The following is a 13,267-nucleotide window of genomic DNA, read 5'->3' on the forward strand; positions in this document are numbered from 1 at the left end:
TCTCCCTCCCCAATAAAGCCTCATGAATTTTTGAATTGCTTTTCTGGATTGCTCATCTTGCACACCTAGCAGTTCTCCATTGCTGTGTGCAGCTGGCCAGCTGACCATGTCAGCTACATGCTCAAGATCAGGAGTCGGCAACCTTTGGCACATGACACATCCAGGACTGGATTAACTCTCCTGTGGGCCCAGGGCTATTAGATTTTATGGGGCCCCTGTATACAAGTTTTTTTCCTAAATTTAAAACAAAATAATCACAATTATGGCATCGAGGCTATAACGCTATACTAATGCTATACTAAACTTGCCTTTTAATTAACATTAAAGCCATTTTGTGGTTACATTTCAGTCTTAAAACATGTGGAATATAGTTAAGTTAATTCAAAATAGCCTACTTCTTACCTTAGAACAGCTGTTATATTAGTTTCTTTCTGGGAGGGGTGCAGGAGCTTGGTGCAGTAGGGGTCTCCAGGCTGGAGGCAGAGTGTTGGGTGCAGGAGAGGGTGAGGGGTGAGGGCTCTGGGAGGGAGTTTGGTTCAGGAGGGCATTCTGACTTGGGTCAGGGGGTTGGGGTGGAGAAGGGAGTGTGAGCTGTGGGAGGGAGTTTGGGTGCAGGAGGAGGTTCTGACCTGGGGCAGGGGGTTGGGGTGCAGGAGAGGGTGCGAGGTGCAGGCTCCTGCCAGGAGGCGCTTACCACATTCAGCTCCTGGCTGGCGGCACAGCAGGGCTCAGGCAGGGTGCCTGCCTGCCATAGCCCCACACCACTTCCGGACGTGGCCAGCTGCTAGCATGTCTCTGTTTGCCCCTAGGGAAAGAGGAACAGCGTGTCTCCGTGCGCTGGGTGCACTCACAAGCGCCGCCCCCACTGCTCCCATTGGCCGGGAACCAGCCAATAGGAGCTGCGGGGACGGTACTGGGGATGGGGGCGGTGCGCGGAGCCACAGAGATGTCCCAGCAGCCAGCTGCTTATGGGAGTGGCATGGGGCCGTGGCAGGCAGGCAGTCTTCTTGAACCCTGCTACACCGCTGAACTTTTAGCGGCCCAGAGATCACGATCAACTGGCAGAGGCACCAGGATCGACCAGTTGGTGACTGCTGAATTGTATATAATTATGGATTTATTTTTGGGGGGTTCCCCTTAGCCCGAGGCCCTGGGCTGCAGCCCTTAAAGCCCCTGGGCCTAGCAGGGTATTCTGCGGGCAGGCCATGAGACATTTTGTTTACGTTGATCGTTCACAGGCACAGCCCTCCCACAGCTTCCAGTGGCCATAGTTCGCCATTCCCGGTCAATGGGAACTGTGGGAAGTGGCACAGGCTGCAGGGATATGCTGGCCACAATTCCCATTGGTCAGGAACGGTGAATTGTGGCCACAGGGAGTTGCGGGAGGGCTCTGCCTTTGGGCGTAAACAAAATGTTTCATGGCCCACCAGCGGATTACTCTGATGGGCCACGAGCCAAAGATTGCCAACCCCTGCTCTAGATGCTCTTCTGCCTGGAAAAGACAAGAGATATTAGACTTCCTGGACCTGTGGGGAGAAGACAGAGCTTCAAACCAGCTACAGAAACATTGACATCTATGAGCAGATTGCCAGGGGAATGCAGGAGAAGGGGTACAACAGAGACCAGCAGCCACACTGCATGAAAGCCAAGGAGCTGTGGCACACATTCTAGAGGGCCTGCTGAAGTGATAGCTGAATCATTCCTTGGTGCTATCAAGATGGCCGCTGTATGGCAAGGGGTAGGCTGGGTCACCCAGGATCACTATTGGCGTTTCAACATTCCCAATGGTAATCCACCGGTCAGGAAAGGAAGTCCCCGCTTGTAACTTTCTGAACAGTCCTGTGTTCTTAGAGATGCTAGTGTCATGTTCCTTCCCTAACCAGCCCACACTGATGTGGATGAATCATCCCCAGTGATCCACCGGTGCTTGCAGTACCATATAAATGTAGCCAGTGGTGAGCTGGAGCCAGTTCGCACCATGGTAAGGGGGCTGGGCCGGGGCTGGGAAGAGGGGTTGGATAAGGGGTAGGGAGCAGTTGGAGGGGGTGGAGGTTCTGGGGGGCAGTCAAGGGACAGGGAACAGGGGGGTTGGGTAAGCATGGGAGTTCAAGGGGTCTGTCGGGATGGTGGTATCTGGGGTCGGGGCAGTCAGGGGACAGGGAGTGGGGTAAGTTGGGTAGGGGGTGGAGTCCTGGGGGGCAGCTAGGGTGGGGGGGGTCTCGGGACGGGGTGATCAGGGGAAAAGGAGCAGGGTGGGGTTGATGGGTTACGGTTTCTGAGGGGGGCAGTCGGGAGCTGGGTGGGGGTCAGATGGGGGCAGGGACAGGCTGTTTGGGGGGGCACAACCTTCCCTTCCTGTCCCCCGATACAATTTTGCAACCCCAGTGTGGCCCTCGGACCAAAATTTTGCCCACCCGTGGTCTAGTTTATTATTTTATTAACAGGGGTCGCACTTGCCTCATTCATTATGTTGATATGCGTTCAATAAAGCAATACTTTTTTATTGTTAAGTATGACTCCCAATGACTCAATGCATTGCCACTTCTTATGGAGAAAGGCACAAAAAATACATACTGTGGCACATCCTTTAAATCAGAAATTTTTCTAGGGAACCGGTTGTTAAGCTTTTGGCAGCTCATCACTGAACGTAGCCCTTTCGGTCAATGCACGCAGTGGCTAAAGTGGTCTGGTGCCAAAATAGTGATATGTGTGCAGTCTATTGCTCCACTGCAGTTCAGAAACCCATTGCTGCAAATCCATCCACTATGTCCTGCACATTGCCGAGAGTCATAGTGCTGCGTCGCAGGAGGTGACACTTGCACCATAACAGCCTGACCCCAAATTGATTCCTGACTGACCGGTAGCAATCTGGTGTTGCAAGTTTCCACAGTGCAATCACCACTTGTTTCTCCACTGCCAGCCCTGCTCTCATTTTGGTGTCCCTGCACTGAAGGGCTGGAGGTGAACTTGGTGTACAGATCCAGGAATGGGGCCTCGCACATCCAAAAGTTCTGCAACTACTGCTCATCTCCACAAACCTGCATTGCAATGCCATCCCACCAGTCAGTGCTTGTTTCTCAGACCCAGAAGCAGCGTTCCACCACCTGCAACTGCTCTGTCAACACCAACAACAATTATGAATTGGTTCTCACTGTCCCACAGCAATCTGTCCACTCATTTGATTCTTCTTGTGGCTCTGCAAATACTGCAGGATTGTGGGCCCTGGGCTTGTAACACTCATAACAATAGAGCAGAGCTGTGGCAGATCCATGTTTCTGTCAGCAATGGTGGACAGTGAGGCAGGCCACATGGGCTTGTGGGATTTTGAAAAAAAGCCACAACAATTTTGGGATAGAGATAATATTATGAGATGGAAACAGTTGCAAATGGGGAAGTTGACCCCTTGCTCCCAGTCATCCCTGTGCGACTCATTTCGGTCCCATCATGCATTGTCAAAACTTCCCAAAAAGACAGTGTGCTGGAGGGTGGTGAGTTGTACAGTGGGATACCTGCCCATGTGCACCACACTCTACATCACCACAAGCACTCCTGGTGAGTACGCGCACCACTGACACAAGGAGCCAAGTATGCGCAAGCAATGTACTGACTAGAGTGGCTGTATGCCGGTAACTTGAGTTGACAAACTGGTACTGTAGCCATGGCCACAGCTAAATACAAGGTGGAACAGATTGTTTAGCATAAGTAGTTAACACATTTCAAGGGACCATTCACGGTGAAGTGACCTGTTAACACCGCCAGTGACAGCATGTGGGAAAAGGTGGGGGTGGTGATTAGAGGATTATAGACTGTTTTAGTAAACCATAATGGACCACTTCACTTTGAATGGTCCCTTCAAACGTATTAACTACTTATGCTACACAATCTGATCCATCTTGTATTTAAGCTGTGACACTAAACACATTTCCCAGATCTGAAGAAGAGCTCTGTGTAAGCTCAAAAGCTTGTCTCTCTCACCAACAGCAGCTGCTCCAATACAAGATATTACCTCACCCACCTTGTCTCTCTAATATCCTGGGACCAACATAGCTATGACAACACTGAATATACACAAAGAACAATTTGGAATTTGGCACATTAAACAACACACCCAGATAATGAAGTCCAATCATAAAGTACTCCAAAAGCCTAGGAGAAATTTTGAACTCATTGCCATAGATGTCTAAGGGCCAGTGAACTAAATGAATCATGGAGTTAAAATACATAGTGTGTCAGAATCTGAGTGGAATAACTCTACACTAATTGAAATACAAAGAGGAGACCATTGAAAACTGAACATATACAGTAAATCAAGCAATAAAAAGTGACATCAGTTAATTGGCATTATACCAGCATCTCTCATATGCATAAGTGAGCAATTATATCTTACCTGGCATTTATACAGTACCCAATTCTTCCCTTACTCACAAGGAGCAGAAGAGAACCTCTCTCTGGGACATATTCTGACATCTTTGCTCCTGTTGGATAGGACTTGACTCTATGAAAAGCCTCCACTGTACTCAGGCCACTCCTGGAGTAAGATGCTAGTCAAAACAAGATCAGTAGAATCTGGCTATCTGGGAGTATGCCCAGTGAAGGCAATGGAACCTCTCAAAGTAAGGTATTATTCTGCATGAGTATTACTGACACCCATTTGGCTCGAATTCATTCATTCTCAAAGACAACTATTCTATCCCCAGTCAGTTTTCTTACATCCACAATTGTTCAGTGTCCCTAATCAAAATTCACAAGTGAGGTAGTCACAAATGAGTAATGAGGCTACCCTTCTCAGCTATAACTAAATTGATTCATATTTCTATACAACTCCTTGGGCTAAATTCTGCCCTCAGTTAGATCTCACTGGCTTCATTGACAGTTTCAGGAGTAACTGAGGATGAGATTTGTATCTTTAAAAGTATCTGTTCATTTTAGCTCTGCTAATTGTTGTAGATGGTGTGGCAGCTCATTCTGGTTGTCATGAAATAATGTAACCATCCTTGGAAGAAGAAAAGGAGTACTTGTGGCACCTTAGAGACTAACAAATTTATTTGAGCATAAGCTTCCGATGAAGTGAGCTGTAGCTCACGAAAGCTTATGCTCAAATAAATTTGTTTGTCTCTAAGGTGCCACAAGTACTCCTTTTCTTTTTGCAAATACAGACTAACATGGCTGCTACTCTGAAACCTATCCTTGGAAGGTGGCCTCTCTCTACATTTGTATAACCAAAGCGTGGCAAAGGGGCTGTGAAGAGCAAGTGTGATATAAACAAAATACTGATGACTTTTACTCTAGTGGTACACCGGGAGCAAGTTTACTGTTTAAAATGAAGCGCCCTCCTCCCCCCGCAACTGCTGGATTGGTGGGCATTATCTTTTGCTTTCAGTAAAACAAACCAACCCCACTAAGTTAAAAGAAGGTTAAGGTTGCAAAGTTAACCATTCAAAGTTAGGAAATACCAGAATTAAAATCAGGCTGATGCTTCCTCCTCCTCCTCCACGTGAGCACAAGTAAGACCATCACCCTCCTCTTAGTTCCAGTGCTTGATGCTACATTGGCTCAGAACAGCTGGGAAGAGCAATTGTCAGGAAAGTCCTGCTCAGTCCCTGCAGCCCTGGGCTGGAGCATGTTCAGTTTCTCTGTGAGGATGGCAAATGCACAGTTTGGTCAGCTTGCAGGGGCTCTGTGGGATAGAACCTGCTCAGTGCAGATGTGAACTTCAGAGAGTATAGCTGCCAAACTATCATGTGTCTATTGGGCATGTGGAAACTGAGATTTTTCCTCTATTCAGAACTTGGCCAAATATGGGTGAATTTTCATGGTGACAGTCAGAGGCACATATCTGGCAACCTCCTGCCATATAAAGTCCTGTCTCTAAAGCCTGAAGATGCTAAATCTTATCAATGAAATAATTTAAAAAATAGCATAGGCAAAACAACCTATTTCCCCCCAGACTCATTCTTGGAAATGGCTGAATCATAAATCAGTCTGTGGCAGACACCCATTATGAAGAATTCCATCATAAATGGTTAAAGTTTAGAAAAGTTATAAACAACTGGAAACAGGGGTTTACAATGGAAAGAGTCAGGAAAACTCAATGGTAGGTGATGCTACAGTCAGGCCTATAATATCTACAGACATTAAAGGGAAAAGGAACACCCATGTGACTGTGGATTGTGCAATGTTCTATTAGAACAAAAATGTTTAGTGAGCAATCTAACTAGTTCACCTACAATACTGGAACCTAGGAGAATTACAGCAGTAGGAACACACACACTTGTCTCAGAAGGGCACAAACATCAAGCAGAAAGACCAGATAAGTGACAACCAGTTACCCTCATGTTCTGCTTTGGTTGAGTCAGTTTATTAGCTTAATAATTTAGTCCCAAACACTCCTAAAAAGGTGGTAATAATGACATGAGTGCACAGCTTGCTAGCTGTGGAGAAAGATTATTCTTCCTTTTTTGGTCCCCTTATAAGTAAGTTAGATTGTCAGTTTTAATGGTGTCCTGGTAGTCCTCTTAAAATGTGTGTGTGTGTGTGTGTGTGTGTGTGTGTGTGTGTGTGTGTGTGTGTGAAAGACTCACTAAAGCATGAAAAAAGAAAAGGAGTACTTGTGGCACCTTAGAGACTAACAAATTTATTTGAGCATAAGCTTTCGTGAGCTACAGCTCACTTCATCAGATGCATGCAGTGGAAAATACAGTAGGGAGATTTTATATACACAGAGAACATGAAACAATGGGTGTTACCATACACACTGTAACGAGAGTGATCAGATAAGGTGAGCTATTACCAGCAGGAGAGAAAAAAAAAACCTTTTGTAGTGATAATCAGGTGGGCCATTTCCAGCAGTTGACAAGAATGTGTGAGGAACAGTAGGGGAGAAAATAAACATAAGGAAATAGTTTTACTTTGTGTCATTATTTTTAATGTTTGTTAATGAACAGAGCCAATAATACAGACCTAGCCAAGGAGCTCTGGTGACATCAGCCCTGTAGGAAATGAATCAGCATGGTTTGTTTACAGAATCTCAGTAACAACATCCTTGCAGTACCTAAAAAATCAAAGAACGAAGGCAGCAGGGAACCTTCATTGATGTATATAAAAAACACACAAGGCAAAAGCTTTACTTTTAATGTCTCATAGCATCAATAATTCTTGCAGGATGAATAATTTCAGTGAAATTTGCTTTTTAGTTCAGCTCTGGGATTTGGAGGAAGGTGAAGTATTAATATCTTATATGGTTAAGGTCCAACAGTGATAAAGTAGGGCAACTCGTCTCCTCCCTCCTTTGCATCTGCACCCCTTTGAAATTTTATTCTCAGAAGCACGGAGTCCCTGTTGCTGCTACACCAGCACACACACAAGCTGAGATCATGGCCAGTCTTTAAAGCCACAATGCCATTTAACATACTTCATCCACTGGCAGCACAAGAATGAAAAAGACATTTTCCTAACTTCAAGATTTTAAACGGTAAGAATAAACTGAGCTATAAGTCTCAGAGCTCCAGCTAATCATTGTCCTTGGAAGAATCCTCATTACAGCATATCTGAGAAAGGTGTCAGAAACCTATGATAAATGTGTGCTTTGGCTATAAATCCAATCTGGTGCAGCAATATATGTTATCCTATTCACTGGCGAAAGAAACAGAATGAAGTTACAGAAAGTACAGAGAAGTAGCGAGAATTCCGAAACAATATAGATTCCTCAGTACTGAAAATTCCTTTAATTTAAAACATTTTTCTTTAAATATCAACACTGAGACTCTTTGATGCTAGAAACAATCTAAAATGATGAAAACTATGGACAGGCAAGCCCAACTGCAAATGGATGAAGTCTGTTCAAAAGACTGCCACATCTTTTTGCCCAGCATTGTTCTCTGAAAGGTCACATAACAAGCAAGGCTTCTCACCAGGCCTCAATTGTGAAATGTATTTGAAAGTGACATATCTGATCCTAGTGCCACGGATAGTCACTTTGCTGAAATGTGATATCATTATTGCTGGTCATATTGCTGAGCCTTTTATGGATCTTTTACATCCTTCAGACCAAATAATAGGGTCTCTGGGAGTGTGAATCTTTTGTGTAGATAACATTGTTACTTTTAATAATAGATCCTTTTCCTTGGGCAAATACAAAAGTGACCAGATTTCAGAAAGTATGGCTATAAATTGGAGAGATAATGCTCAGATTGCAGGCCAGTTTAAAATAAGAACAGTTTAATTTCTGGCTGTCCCAGAGAATAGTTTTGTGGTTTCATTTGGAACTGGGAGCTAAGATCTGAAAGCTCTGTTTCTAGCTCTGCCACATTCTTCCTCTCTGACCTTGGATGAGTTACTTCAGGCCCAATTTTCAGTCTGGCCTCTATTTCTTCGCCTGATGTTTAGCCATCATATCCAAAACTATGAATACAAACAGGTATTTAAATAGCCACATGATCTAATCTGTCCCTAGAATTATTTGTACCCACAATCTACAGGTAGTGGAAAAGAAACCTCAGTTTCTAAAAATCTGGCCTCTTGTTTCTCTGTGCCTCAATTTCCTTATCTGTAAGATGGATATAAAAGTACATGCCTATTTCTATGGGATGCTCAGAGGCTGAATTTGTTAATGGCTGGTAAAAGAATTTGAGCTCCTGGAATGGAAGGTGCCCTAGAAGTGAGGATTGTTTTCCCCTAATTTGTTTTAAGAAGACAGAAAAATATGAGGCAAGGGATCTTTGTATCATTGCATTTTAAACAATGCAAAATGAGCTATGTAATGAATGTTGAAGGGAAAATGTAAGTGTTACAGTGACTGCAGAATAATGTATTTAGAAGCATGATAATGCACACAAAAAAAGTGATCTCTGTTATAGAAATTCTTATTTAAAGTTTGCTTCAGAAGATGAAAAATTATTTTCATTACCCCCATTAGCAGCTTCACAGAATGAAAAGCAAGCTCAAAAGCTTTTAATGTTTCTATTGAGTAACGTGTGTTATCTGAGATTCAGAGCTGCAAGGGAGAGAGGCATTTTGTGAGATTGGACAAAACCAAACATTCAAATGCTTTTTTCCTCGTCTTAGAAAATTGACCATTAACTTCAGTTTCCATCAGATTGTTCAGACAGATTTTTCCAAGCTCTTTTAAACAAATCTAATCTAAATATAAAGTTATATTTGCACTTTTGTGAAGAAAACCCCTAAAAGAAAACAATTAATAAAGTTTTGCTTAATATTTATGATACAAGATAGTATGAAAAATATAATTCCATTTTAAAATAACTGACTCTTACACACCTACCTTCACTGTGATGTGATTACCCCTCCCCCCCCGTTCCTTTGCACATTAGAATACTTGTACACTGCTTACAAAGTATTCAAGGAAGAGAGGTACATAGCTGTGGATAATCTCCTGGAATTGGTTTGCTCTTGGACATTTCAAGTGGATAGAGGAACTCTCTTTTGAACATATACAGATGGACACAAAACAGAGTATAATCCAGACTATACCCTAGGTACAACGTCATCTGAAACCATGATACCCACCTTTTTGCAAGAGCATGTATACATAATATTCTCGCTAAAGCTGCTAACAGTTTACAATTTTACTATAGACAGAGCCTTATTCTCCATCTATTCAGGCCAAACTACCTTCTATCATCAAAAGTGCAAGTATTATGCAGGGATAATGAAAGGTATAGAAATATTAATAATTCAAAGTTTAGTGTAAGGACCATGCTTAGTTAAGAGTAATTTTGCATGTTCCATGTAGGATCCAGAGAAAACAAATCTCAGATCATGAACTACTCTATTCGACTCCCAAGCAGAGGCGATGCATGCGAGAGGGTGGCACCCTCTGAGATTTCTGCCAGGGTTTGCTGGCCACGCTCAGCCACATGGTGCCCCCTCCCTGTGCGGCAGCTGCCAGAGCTATGGAGCTGCAAGCTGCACCCCACGGGGAGAATCAGGAGAAACAGCTGGAAGCTGCAGAAAGGGGCTGCTGCTTTCCAGGAGGGGAGACTGAGGCTAAGGCTAAGAAGTGGGTTTGCCTTGCAGGGGAGTGGAAGTGTGTGTGTGTGTGTGTGTGTGTGTGTGTGTGTGTGTGTGCGCGTGTGTGTGTGTGTGTGTGGAGTTGTTCTGGAAGCAGCTTAACCTTTAAATTGTTCCTCCTCACTACCAGTAGGTATGGATCATCTCTGTTCCCAAGACACATTTTCAAATGGAATGGTTACTTGCATCAGCGTTGGAAGCTAAGGGCCTGCCTAGATCTTCTTGTCTAAAGCCTAAAATCACAGCCAGATAACAGATTTCCATAGAGTATCTAACTAATTCCTTGTCTTTCTTTTATGTTGAATGGGCCTGATCCCCAACTCCACTTAAAGTCAAAGGGAGCATTTTTGTTCATGTGAGCATTCATTTGGACCCAAAATTTTCAACTGTGGTTCTATTGCAAGTTTATTCCACTCTGTCTTATTGACCACATTGTTATCAAGTTCTTCCTACTACAATATTTATGTTACATTTTCGCTTTCATAGTTTAGAGCATTACTTCTTCTATCCGAGGCATTGATTATTGACACTAATTCACTCCTTAATTCTGTGCATGTGTTTATAGACAGTAGTGTCTTTAAACCTTTGTTAGACTGCACAAATTATGTTGATTTAGCTTTTTATAGGTTGCATTTTCTTAATTGGTATTATTTTGGTTACCCTCTGGATCCTGGTCTATTGAGAAAGGTCTAATACAGAGCTAGGAACAGATGCAGTAGTGCATATATGGGCTTACCAGTGTTATAGAGAGAGAACTAATTACCTCCCCGGTTCTAGTGGGTAACATAGATGCCTCATAATTCATGGATGTCTCCAGTATATGATTTATTCTGCCCTACGGTCAAGATTTTACTTTTTCTGTTACACTCTTTCATTACTGTTTCATTATGTACACATAATATGCATGGGATTCTCTCTCTCCCCCAAGTGGCCTATCCTTCTGTTTATTCTGATTGAGTGTTGGTCTATTGATTTCTGTACATCTCTAACTTTTATCAGTTCTGCTATACTGGAACATGGACTTGCATAGTTTTTGGCCTTCCCTCCTAGTGACATCTCTTCTGTACATTTAATCCATCAGTCTACTATGCACCTGCCTACAACTGATCTCTAAAATATTAACACTAAACCCTGTGGAGCCTCAGTCTACATCTCTCTCGCTATTATACACTATTAATAACAGATTCTTGGTTTGTTTGTTTGTTTTTTTTTAGTTAAGTGAGAACAGTATTCCTAAGTAAAGAACACTGTCCCAAGTTTTCTGTGACATTCCCATGATTGAACCATGATGAATACTGTGACGGGTCCAGCACCGCAGCACCCCTTTGTGGCAGGGGTGTACTGGGTGTCAGGGCCTCGCCACTCCTACGTTCCCACCCCATCCTGTAGGGGCGTTCCAATGTGGCCCTGTGCTCACCCATTAGTCGGGGTAGCGGGACCTAACGGCTTGAATCCATGGGTCACCTTGAGTATCGGGCAGTGTGGCCCGAAGGCCAGGACCACATAAATCGCTCCCTGCATTGGAGCAGTGCAGAGTCCATACAGTCCCCCTCGCAAGTGGGGTAGTGTGGCTTAGCGGCCGGGGTCTATACAATCCCCCTCGCAAGCGGGGTAGTGCGGCCTAGTGGCCAGAGTTTATACAACTCGCCCCATACATCGGGGCAGTGTGGCCCAACAGCCGGAGTCCATATAACTCCCTCTCAGGCGGGGAACTGTATCCCAATGGGGGTTGGGGAGGGGGGGAGGTGGACCGAGGCCCACCCTCTCTACCGGGTCCTGACCCAGGGCTCTCCTATTGGTGGGGTTTCCCCTCATGCTTAGCTCGGTGGGGATCCGCCCGCAACACACCGAGCGTCAGTGCAGCTTTAACGCTGCTTCTCTCTAAAATGCCCCTGGGTCACTTTGTACCCTCAATGTCGTCTTCTCCACTCCGGGGGGGGGGGTCCTCCATTCTGTCCCCTCCTGCCAAGACCTCCGTCTTGGACACTGGGTGCATCCCAGCTTGGCTGGCCCCTGGATCCGGAGCTTTGGCATCCCTCCTCAGGAGCTTGCGGTGTGCCTGTGCCTGTGCCTGTGCCTGTGCCTGTGCCTGTGGTGGTGGTGGTGCTGCTGCTGCTGTCGCTGTCGCTGTCGCTGCTGCTGCTGCTGCTGCTGCCGCCGCCGCCGCCGCCGCCGCCGCCTCCTCCGGTGGCCAACCCAGACTGAGCACCTTTGCAGGCTTTTATATTTATTCTCCAGTTGGAGCATGCCCAGCAAGGCTTCCAGGGCGGGGCTTCCTCTGCCAGGAAGGAAGGGTTAACCCTTGCGATACCAGTGCAGGGCCACTCTGCCCCATCATAAATACCTATTCAAAGTCTAGATACATTATCCACGAGGGCTAGAAAGCTAGTTTGATTAAAATGAGAACTTCCCACCGCCCTACCTCTCCAAAAACTCCCCAGTTTGCCCATTTTAATAAACCCCAAACTCTCAGCTTTTGAAACCCTCTGATTTAAATTTTCTGATGCAATCCTGGCCCCATTGACATCACTGGTGCAACTCCTATTGACTTCAACTGGAGCGGGGTTTCACTTTCCACCTCTGGTTTGAATCTAGCTGGAAAATCTTGCAAAATTGAACTGCACTGATGAATCCCACCACTGAAGCCAGTGGGGCTCTGGACAGGTGCAGGAGTCCACCTCCAAGACGCACATTGCAGGATGGGGTCAAAAAGTGGAAAATGGCAAGGTAAATGCCTGCTCCTCTAACCATCTACCTACATCAGAGACGAAGTTCAACCATTATCCCTCTCCCAAAAAGACGCTCCTCCTCCACATGACCCCTCAACTCCAGTTGGCCAGGCCTCTCCGCTGTGCACTGTAGTGATTTCTTGAAGCTAGGAAGGAGAGATTGTGATGTTTCCCAAGATTGTATGGCATCTCATCACTACCTGCCCTTAGTGGGAGGAAGTCTTGGTATGTGCCTGCTGTGGACCAGTTCCTGAACCCCTCAGCTTTTGGCAATAGAGGCACTGTCTTCCAGGCCCTCCCCCGTACAGGTTAATGATAGGCACACCAACCCTGGAGACCTCTGAGCATTCTCACCAGCGTCCAGGAACTTATCCACTGAACACTCACAGAATTACCAGGCCTGCTGTTGCCAAAGGAACAGTACACAGCACATTGTTAGTTACCCCTTAGACACAGCTCTGCTGAACATACTGCACTTAGATATATTTACAGTAGGACTGTCAAGCGAT

Source organism: Dermochelys coriacea, chromosome 2 (genome assembly GCF_009764565.3).
Source record: "Dermochelys coriacea isolate rDerCor1 chromosome 2, rDerCor1.pri.v4, whole genome shotgun sequence".
In the NCBI taxonomy this organism is placed as follows: Eukaryota; Metazoa; Chordata; order Testudines; family Dermochelyidae; genus Dermochelys; species Dermochelys coriacea.